Source organism: Heterodontus francisci, chromosome 9, assembly GCF_036365525.1.
Source record: "Heterodontus francisci isolate sHetFra1 chromosome 9, sHetFra1.hap1, whole genome shotgun sequence".
Taxonomy (NCBI): domain Eukaryota; kingdom Metazoa; phylum Chordata; class Chondrichthyes; order Heterodontiformes; family Heterodontidae; genus Heterodontus; species Heterodontus francisci.
Genome location: NC_090379.1, coordinates 48,130,034 through 48,141,499, shown reverse-complemented (window position 1 = coordinate 48,141,499; position 11,466 = coordinate 48,130,034).

Here is an 11,466-nt window from a genome sequence, read left to right as displayed (position 1 = left end):
TTCTCGGAAGACCGCCATCATTAACAACGAGCTCAGTAGACTCAATGTAGACATTGCAGCACTTCAGGAGACACGCCTCCCCGCGAGTGGATCTCTAGCAGAGCAAGACTACACCTTCTTCTGGCAGGGCAGGGATCCTGAAGAACCAAGACAGCATGGAGTGGGCTTCGCCATCAGAAACTCCTTGCTCAGCATGATAGAGCCTCCCTCAAATGGCTCAGAACGCATACTGTCCATCCGACTGCTCACCACCTCTGGTCCAGTACACCTACTCAGCATCTATGCTCCAACACTCTGCTCCCCACCTGAAGCTAAAGACCAGTTCTAGAGGAACTCCATAACATCATTAGCAGCATCCCCAACACCGAACACCTGTTCCTGCTGGGGGACAGGTGTTGGGGCCGACCATGACTGATGGCCCTCCTGCCTTGGGCGCTATGGCGTTGGAAGGATGAATGAGAACGGGCAGAGACTGCTTGAGTTGTGTACCTATCATAACCTCTGCATTACCAACTCGTTCTTTCACACTAAACCCTGTCACCAGGTTTCATGGAGGCACCCAAGATCGCGTCGTTGGCACCAGCTAGACGTCATCGTCACAAGGCGAGCCTCCTTAAACAGTGTTCAAATCACACGCAGCTTTCACAGTGCGGACTGCGACACCGACCATTCCCTGGTGTGCAGCAAGGTTAGACTCAGACCAAAGAAGTTGCATCATTCCAAGCAGAAGGGCCACCCGCGCATCAACACGAGCAGAATTTCTCATCCACAGCTGTTACAAAAATTTCTAAATTCACTTGTAACAGCCCTTCAAAACACTCCCACAGGGGATGCAGAGACCAAGTGGGCCCACATCAGAGACGCCATCTATGAGTCAGCTTTGACCACCTACGGCAAACGTGCGAAGAGAAATGCAGACTGGTTTCAATCTCATAATGAAGAGCTGGAACCTATCATAGCCGCTAGGCGCACTGCACTGTTGAACTACAAGAAAGCCCCCAGTGAGTTAACATCCGTGGCACTTAAAGCAGCCAGAAGCACTGCACAAAGAGCAGCCAGGCGCTGCGCAAATGACTACTGGCAACACCTATGCAGTCATATTCAGCTGGCCTCAGACACCGGAAACATCAGAGGAATGTATGATGGCATTAAGAGAGCTTTTGGGCCAACCATCAAGAAGATCGCCCCCCTCAAATCTAAATCAGGGGACACAATCGCTGACCAACGCAAGCAAATGGACCGCTGGGTTGAGCACTACCTAGAACTGTACTCCAGGGAGAATGTTGTCACTGAGACTGCCCTCAATGCAGCCCAGCCTCTACCAGTCATGGATGAGCTGGACATACAGCCAACAAAATCGGAACTCAGTGATGCCATTGATTCTCTAGCCAGCGGAAAAGCTCCTGGGAAGGACAGCTTTACCCCTGAAATAATCAAGAGTGCCAAGCCTGCTATACTCTCAGCACTACATGAACTGCTATGCCTGTGCTGGGACAAGGGAGCAGTACCTCAGGACATGCGCGATGCCAATATCATCACCCTCTATAAAAACAAAGGTGACCGCGGTGACTGCAACAACTACCGTGGAATCTCCCTGCTCAGCATAGTGGGGAAAGTCTTTGCTCGAGTCGCTCTAAACAGGCTCCAGAAGCTGGCCGAGCGGGTCTACCCTGAGGCACAGTGTGGCTTTTATGCAGAGAGATCGACCGTTGACATGCTGTTCTCCCTTCGTCAGATACAGGAGAAATGCCATGAACAACAGATGCCCCTCTACATTGCTTTCATTGATCTCACCAAAGCCTTTGACCTCGTCAGCAGACGTGGTCTCTTCAGACTACTAGAAAAGATTGGATGTCCACCAAAGCTACTAAGTATCATCACCTCATTCCATGACAATATGAAAGGCACAATTCAACATGGCGGCACCTCATCAGACCCCTTTCCTATCCTGAGTGGCGTGAAACAGGGCTGTGTTCTCACACCCACACTCTGGGATTTTCTTCTCCCTGCTGCTTTCACATGCGTTCAAGTCTTCTGAAGAAGGAATTTTCCTCCACACAAGATCAGATGGCAGGTTGTTCAACCTTGCCCGTCTAAGAGCGAAGTCCAAAGTACGGAAAGTCCTCAGCAGGGAACTCCTCTTTGCTGACGATGCTGCTTTAACATCTCATACTGAAGAGTGCCTGCAGAGTCTCATCGACAGGTTTGCGGCAGCCTGCAATGAATTTGGCCTAACCATCAGCCTCAAGAAAACGAACATCATGGGGCAGGATGTCAGAAATGCTCCAACCATCAATATTGGCGATCACACTCTGGAAGTGGTTCAAGAGTTCATCTACCGAGGCTCAACTATCACCAGTAACCTATCTCTAGATGCAGAAATCAACAAGCACATGGGAAAGGCTTCCACTGCTATGTCCAGACTGGCCAAGAGAGTGTGGGAAAATGGCGCACTGACATGGAACACAAAAGTCCGAGTGTATCAGGCCTGTGTCCTCAGTACCTTGCTCTATGGCAGCGAGGCCTGGACAATGTATGTCAGCCAAGAACGACGTCTCAATTCATTCCATCTTCGCTGCCTCCGGAGAATACTTGGCATCAGGTGGCAGGACCGTATCTCCTACACAGAAGTCCTCGAGGCGGCCAACATCCCCAGCTTATACACACTACTGAGTCAGCGGTGCTTGAGATGGCTTGGCCATGTGAGCCGCATGGAAGATGGCAGGATCCCCAAAGACACATTGTACAGCGAGCTCGCCACTGGTTTCAGACCCACCGGCCGTCCATGTCTCCGCTTCAAAGACGTCTGCAAACGCGACATGAAGTCCTGTGACATTGATCACAAGTTGTGGGAGTCAGTTGCCAGCGTTCGCCAGAGCTGGCGGGCAGTCATAAAGGCGGGGCTAAAGTGGGGCAAGTCGAAGAGACTTAGCAGTTGGCAGGAAAAAAGACAAAAGCGCAAGGGGAGAGCCAACTGTGTAACAGCCCCGACAAACAAATTTCTCTGCAGCACCTGTGGAAGAGCCTGTCACTCAAGAATTGGCCTTTATAGCCACTCCAGGCGCTGCTCCACACACCACTGACCACCTCCAGGCGCTTACCCATTGTCTCTCGAGATAAGGAGGCCAAAGAAGAAGAAGATTCCAATTTATATTTGGGTAATTAAAGCCCCCCAATATCACCACTCTAGTTCTTGCACATCTCTGTGATTTCCCAGCAGATTTTCTCCTCTGTCTCTCTTTCACTATTTGGAGGCCTATAGAATACCCCCCAGTGTGATCATACCCTTTTTGCTTCTCAAATCAAACTAATTGGATTCTGTCTTTGGACCTTCAAGGACATCCTCTATTTCCAACACTATCATGTCTTACCTAATCATTACTGTCACCCCACCTCCCTTTTTTCCTTCCCTATCTTTTCTGAACACTCTGTATTCTTGAACATTAAGAGCCCAGTCCTCACCATTTTTAAGCCATATTTCTGTTATTGCCACTACATCCCACACAAGGTATTTGCGCTTGTAGCTCACCAACCTTATTCTGTACACTTTGTGCGTTTACATACATGCATACATTGTAAATCTGTCTTCGTATTCCTTGTAGTCCTTCCTAGTCTGCTCCTATCTAATATAGTACTACTTCCTTCTCCAGCACTATCCAACACTCTCACTCCTTTATGCACCGTATTCCTCTTTTCTACTTCTATTTGCTGGTGCCCATCCTGCTGCCAATTTAGTTTAAATCCTCTCCAACCACACTAGTGAACCTCACCATGAGGACATTGGTCTCAGTCCTGTTGAGGCATAACATGTCCCTTTTGAATAGGTGCCTCCTGCCCCAAAACTGGTCCCAAAGCACCAAGAATCTGAAATCCTCCCTCCTGCACAATGCCTCAAGCCACACATTGATCCTCCCTATCTGTACTCTCGCTCGCCTGTGGCATTGGGAGTAATCTAAAGAACATGACCTGCAAGGTCCTACTTTTTAACTTCCTCTCTATCTCCTGAATATCTGACTATAGGACCTGAATACCTGCGCTCTCTCTGTCATTGGTGCTGATGTATACCACAACTTTTGGCTCACGCCCTTCCTCCTGCAGAATATTCTGCACTGTCTCCGTGATGTCCTTTACCCTGGCACCAGGAAGACAACACGCCATGTGGGACTCATGATGATGGTTACAGAAATACCTGCATGTTCCCCTAACAACAACTGCATTTCTACTCTTTGCTACCCCCTCTTGTGCAGTCCCTTGCCTATTGCTGCCATGTTGTGGACTGTACTCGTTCAAGGTGTCGTCACTCCCAGCAGTCTTCAATGCTAAGTGCCTGTTTGAAAATGGCACACACCCGAAGACTCCTGCACTTCCTGCCTCTTCCTATTCTTCCACCTATCTGCTATCCTAAACTCTCTCTGCCTGTGGGGTGGCCACCTCCTGGAACATATGATCCAGAAAACTCTCAGCCTCCCTGATGCTCTGCAGTGATTCCAGCTTCTTGTCAAGCTTAGAAACCCTGAGCTTGAGCTCAAGCAGCTCGAGATACTTCCGAAGCATGTGTTCTCCTAAGAAACATGAAGTGTCTTGAAGTTCCCATATGGCACAGGAATTGTAAACAATGGGGCTCAGCTGCCCATTCATGATCTGAACAAAAATCTCTATTCCTTCTTTTAGAATCTATTTAGTACCTTGTTTAAACTATTAATTTTAACTAATGCTTGTTGAACTCAGCTCTCAGGCCTCACTGTGTCCCACTCCGTCTCTCGGACCGCTCCTTATTTTTTAAAATACCAGAACAACATCTCTTCCTTCAGTCACCAAACTCCCTGAGTTTAGTACTTTGTAGAAGAAGTAGTCTGTAGAATTGGACTCTGTGCATTAGCAAAAGCCTCCTGTATTTATTTTAGCAAACTTTCCAAAGACCTGAGTCAGCCACTGCTGATAATAATTACCAGTTCTGACTAGCAACCTAATTAACTAACTGTGCAACTACTACGACCTGGCAGCTTGTTTACCATTGACTAACACTGTGAAAGAAAATACAAGTTTAGGTTAAAGTGAAGTTAGATGCTAGCTGCAAAACTTAACTACATTTTAAAAAGAGATCAACCCCTAAAACCCTTAAAATCCCCCACTCATCAAATTCCTCAAGTTTGCTACATTGTGGAAGCAGAACTTCATGGAACGAGAGTCTGTGCTACTTGAGTGGCATTAGATAAAGAGAGGTGGGAGGCTTGTATTTGCTAGAGTTTAGAAGAGTGAGAGAGGAGCTCATAGAAACCTACAAAATTCTAACAGGACTGGACAGACTAGATGCAGGAAGGATGTTCCCGATGGCGGGGGAGTCCAGGACCAGGGGTCACAGTCTAAGGATAAGGGGTAAGCCATTTAGGACTGAAATGAGGAGGGATTTCTTCACCCAGCAAGTGATGAACCTGTGGAATTCCCTACCATGGAAAGCAGTTGAGGCAAAATCATTAAACATATTCAAGAAAGAGTTAGATATAATTCTTAGGGGTAAAGAGATCAAGGGATATGGGGAGAAAGCGGGAACAGAGTACTGAGTTTGGATGTTCAGCCATGATTGTATTGAATGGCGGTGCAGGCTTGAAGGGCTGAAAGGCCTACTCCTATTTTTCTATCTTTCAACGTTTCTATTGAGTATTAACACTGCGCAGACCTTTTGGGCTGAATGACCTGTTTCTGTACTATAAATAGTTTGTACTATGTAATAAAATTTAACTCGGGAAATCTGAAAAAAGGGAAAGTTGTTTTCTTCCTTAGAAGAGAGAACTAAAAGGTTAAATGACTCATGGCCCTTCTGATCACCAGGACTGATTTTCAAAATCACTTTTAGTTCAACAAGTGTGAATGTATATTTTCCATTTTAAAGTAATGACCCAGTAAAGTGGAAGTGAGGATTAATTATTTAGAAAGCTTTTAGAAAAATTTAGGAAATGGTTCTCATTTTTATCTTTTGAACGTCATTTCAGTCAACAAGATGAAATTCCTGTAACCAACTTCCTTTTTTGGGTTTGCACAAACATCCTCTTAATCTTGCATATTTCATATATTCAGGAAAATTACCCTGACAATACTTTGAAGAGAAGCAACTCTGTAAATTTCTCCCAGTTGCCCTCAAAATGCATCAATCTTAAATGTCAGTGTGCTGTTACAACCACACCAGTCCAATGTTACAATTTATATTATTCAACTTGGTTGCATTTCACAATAAAATTGCTATTGCCCCAAAATTCCATGCCATTTTCAACATTTCTGGGACCTAAAATGGGGGCAACTCACATAGCTGCCCAGAAAATTGGGGCAGAAACTGTTTCCTTTGGATTTTCACCCAAGAATTAACATCTGAATTTCTGAATGTGATTTGACCACATCATTTGCTCGCTAACTTCCCAAACCGTCAGTTTAAATGAGGCACTGCAGCTCCGAGATTCAAAGTTTTATGCTCACAATGTGCTAGGGCTAAGTTAGAATGAGAAATATAAGGTCCAGCTGTGGCCAAAATCAGTGTAGGGTATTTTTCAGCATGAAGATTGCTGAAAGTTTAAGGCTTGCTTACTATAGCAGGGAATAGCTTGTTGGAGTATTTTGTTGTGGCATTCAGACTACAAAGACTTGGATTTGTTTCTGATTGCCTATGGGAGTATGAAACTACCCCACACAGTGAGAACTTCTAGGGAGCCAGTATGGCATTTCTGTGGACATATCTGTGTCAACGATTATCATGCAAGAGGGTGAGAAGGTTGAGCAGGAGAGCATGGAAGAAAAGTAAGTGAAACAGGATTTAGCAGGTTGGAACCCACCAGATATTACCCCTCCCCAGAAGAATATTCAGGCAACTTTCAATTCCTATGAGTACCTTAATGAGGAGATGAGTATTAGGAGAGTGCACTTCATCAAAGCACAATAGGAGAGGGCTTGTGCAGAGCAGAGTACAGGTATGCTGGGAGGCTGGCAAAACCACTATCTGCAGGAGATGTAAGCCAGAGGAAATGCTGGACCCTACAGCCACGATGGCAATGTTGAGCTTTTGTTGCAGTTGGTAGAACTGTCACCAGAGGCTCCATCATCAGGTCCTACTGCAGTGCTCCTGGAGCTGAACACGCTTCATGTGTGACTGCATTGTCTCGCTACCAAATGTGAATACAGCTCATGAGTTGGAGTTGAACTCCTCCATGCTCTCGGACATTGTGTGTACGCTTGCTGGCAGGCAGCCCAGTGTATCTGGAAGATCCCTGTAGAATGCCATCAGTCTTCTTATGTATAATGGGCTTGTGTTGTTTCCATCTGTACCTTCTGCAGCAGGGCTAGGTTCTGAGCTCTCTCTGTGGTGAGCTGCTTCTTCAGGCATCCTATTATCCTTCCCTTGCTCCTGAACACTTGGTGCATCGCCAGATGCAGACCTCTCTAGCCTACCCCATGAACTATAGACAATGCCAATCTCTGAGTGCTGTCTGCAGGTATAAGGTCAAGTGACAGGTCCTGTTCTGTAGTGCTGTCCACTTCTTTTTCGGCTTCCTGATGGCTGAATGGAGATTCTGAAGCAAAAATGGAAAAAAGGAATAAGAGTTATGATTTAGCAGCATGGGTAAACAGATAGGTGGCCTCTGAAAGCAGCAACAAGGTGGGGGGAGGGGTGGATTTTAACCTAAAAACTAGTGAGTTTGGGCTGAGTGGGGAGCTTCAAATCTGAAAAATCTGTTTCCCGACCCAAAAGCACCCACCTCCAGCTTTAACTGAGGCCGACCAACCTGCTATTAGGAGGCAGGTTGGAACATTAAATATGATAATAAGGCTGTGAGCCTCATTGTCATTCAACCTTAACTGTTGTCTGCACGGTTTCCCAGCATTGGGAATCTCGGAGGCTTCATTGATGCAAGGACTTACCTCCTAGATCCAGGTGCCTGCCTGAGGAGCGTCCACAATCATGCATCCCCCAAGACCTTCCCATCATGGCCACTCATCCCACCTGAGGTGCCGAATCCCCCACCACTACAAGGCTTTCAGTCTTCCCCACAGGCTCTCGAGTTCCCCCGGCCCCCGATTTTCCCCCTGATGCCTCCGAGCCCCCCACAGGCCCCCAATTTTCCCCTCCAAAGCCTTCTATTACCCCACCACAAGACCCCTGAATTGACAGCCCATTTGGTTGACCCCCACTCATCCCAATCCCTCTTTTGTCCATTGGGGAATTGGAATGTAGAAATGGAGAGGGCAAGATAATGGGGAGGTCATATAAAAAACATCCCTCATTTATAATTTCACAAATCAAACAAATACACAAGTGAATCCCCCTGTACAAATAAGAAGACTTCCTTTTCCACTCCTATGTGTTGCTACCCCATGGCTTCAGCAGCATTGGAGGCAGGCTACTTGTTCCCCGCTCTGACAAATTAGATGCGCGTGGCGGACATCCTCCGTGGCTTGAAGCCCGAGGGGGCCTGGTCAAAGACTGCCCCCCCCCCCCGCCTGTGCAGGGGTAAACCTGGTCACCGGGGCAGGTGGCAGCATGTAGGGCTCTGTCTGAAAGGGGGGAAGGCATAAGAAGTGGGACCACCTTGAGAAGAGTCCCCACTTCCACGTGCCCTTTCTCCATCCTTCCTTTCAAGGCACACTTAGACTTCTCTGCTGGCAGAGAGCTGGAGAGCACTTTGCTGCATTTCAGTGACGTATTGAGCAACCATGGCGGGACTTTCTCCCATCCTGTTTAAAGAAACAGAGTGAGTGCTTAGGCATTTGCTGATGCAATCATGCATTCTATTGCCTGCTGCGACTGATGCACCATGCATGTGGCTACTCTTTTCATAAAGATGGCAATCTGTGCGAATGCCTGAGACATCATGGCACTCACGTTTGAGATGGACTCCTCCAGTCTCTCTCCAATGGTGCACAATGCCTCAGGTAAAGCTGACAGAACCATAGACATTTTCCATTGCTGCTCCAAAATTTCCATCCTTGTGGATGCCCACTGAGGCTCAGCATCTATGTTCAGATGAGCAGAGATTGGAGTGTCCTGCACCCTCTGATGAGGACTCTTCACTGCTGTCCCTGACTTCAACACCTATTCCTGCTTACATGTGATGTGTGCCTCACCATGTAACTTTCCTATCTATCTCTATTCCGTCTCCACTGAGGTGTGTGTTTCTGCGCTGGTGGAGGGTGCGCTTGCGTCTTGTGACAGTGATCCCTCAGAATGCACGCCCTCCTCCTTAGCCTCTTCATGCTCCATCTGCTCCCTCACCCTAGAAGGACCCGTGGGAGATGAAAGCTATTAATTAGAACAGTCATGTGGAAAAGGTTCCACATCTACATTGTACAATCTTGACTTTTCAGTTAGTTGTAACAACAATTAAAATAAAGTGGCTAAAATGTACCAATTGGCAGTGATAAGGATCTATCCTCGGCCCCCTCCTACTTCTTATCTATGTGCTGCCCCTTCAAAAACACATCTGCTTCCTCATGTGCATTGACGACAGCCAGCTTTACCTCATCACCACCTCTCTCAAAACCTCCACTGTCTCTAATTTGTCAGACTGCTTTTCTGACATCCAGTACTGTATAAGCAGAAATGTCCTCCAATTAAATCTTGGGAAGACTGAAGGCATTGTCTTCAGCCCCACCACGAACTCTGCTCCCTTGTCACTGACTCCATCCATCTCTCTGGCAACTGTCCGAGGCTGAACCAGAGTGTTCGCACCCTCAGTGTCATATTTGACACTAAGATAAGCTTTCAACTACATATCTACGCTGTCACTAAGACCACCTATTTCCACCTCCAACCCTACCCCTGCCTCTGTTTTTCTGTTGCTGAAACCCTCATCCATGCTTATGTTACCTCCAGACTTGATTATTCTAATGCACTCCTGGCTTGCCTCCCACATTCTACCTGAGTCTACCCAAAACTCTGCTGCTCTGGAATTGTGAACTCTGTTCTCCTGCAAGGAGAGAAAGCAGAAAGTTCTGAGGATGAGAAGTGGAGTGTGTGAAGAGGCTGGAATGACAACATTCATGGAGGGTGACAGTGAGGAATGGGTGCGAGGTGGCAAACAGACAGGGTGCATGTCAGTGTTGGCTGTTCAGATGGAGTTTTTTGGATGTGCTTCGAGATAGAAGTACGAGTGGAGCTGAAAGGTGTGTTGGTCAGAGGAGTGTTGTGCAGGAGAGTGCTGGAGAATTCACAGAGTGGTGGTTGGCACCTGATATTGGAATGCCACTCATCTTGCCTGACCCAATAAGGCCATTAAACCTTTCTCAGCACTTTATCCAGGACGAGGCACCACACTTATGCTGCTCACAGCTTCGGCCACCTCCAGCCTTTGACAGAGTTGCTGGCCTCCTTCATTTGTTTCCTGGAAACAACACTTCCCTTATTGTCTGAATTTCCTGCAGCATGATCTACAGGGAAGAATCCAAGATCTGGGATGGTGGGGGGGGGGGGGGGGGTGGGTGGGGGGGGGCAGCATTCCTATGTTCTGCTTCCATGTCTGCACTTCCTCCAGACAGCACAAGCAATTTTCCCTGCAGCTATTTTGACCCCTGTTGGGGTCCCTTTAAATACTTCATTGACATATCGGTGTTGTCATCATGTGCCCTTTCTTTTAATTGATCAGGAAACCCAGAAATGGGATGCTAATGCTGTGGCTCAGTTAAAGAGCCACAGCAAAGCCCACTACAGATTCCAACAGGTTCCCGACCCATGACCAGACGCATCTCAGACTATCATTTCAAAATTCTGCTCAATGCCTTGCCTCTGTCTGGGAATCCAGCAGACGTGGGGTGAGATTGGCTGCAGTGGGCCTTGGAGACTTGTTGCAACATTGTTTTTGGTCTTTATAGTGGCTGAAGAACTTGGATTTTTTAGATTTAAAAATAAGTGCATCATACACGGTGTGATCATTGGACTTGCATTTATAGGCTTTCTGGCTTGTAAGAATACAGGTTTGATATAATTTGACCAAATTTAATAACTTCACCAAATTGCAGTGTGCTTAGCAAGGCCCAAAGAGACTTTTCAAAATAAAACAAAACCTATTAAAAGCTGTAGGTTGCTTTCCCACTGGTCTGTGAAGAAGATCACACTTTTGAAGCCATGTTTAAGGGTCATAAAATAGGGCTGGAGCCAACAAACAGCCATATTTCAAAGATGTGTTTTGCTTTGTCCAAAGTTAGAACCTTAGTGAAAACTTTATGTTTTAAGAAGTGTGACAAGAAATGAAACTGGATACAAAGAAACTGGAAACAGAAGTCTCCAACTTCAGCTGACTTAAGTGGTGTGAACAAAGAACAAAGAACAGTACAGCACAGGAACAGGCCATTCAGCCCTCCAAGCCTGCGCCGATCTTGATGCCTGCCTAAACTAACACCTTCTGCACTTCCAGGGCCCATATCCCTCTATTCCCTTCCTATTCATGTATTTGTCAAGATGTCTCTTAGACGTCACTATCGTATCTG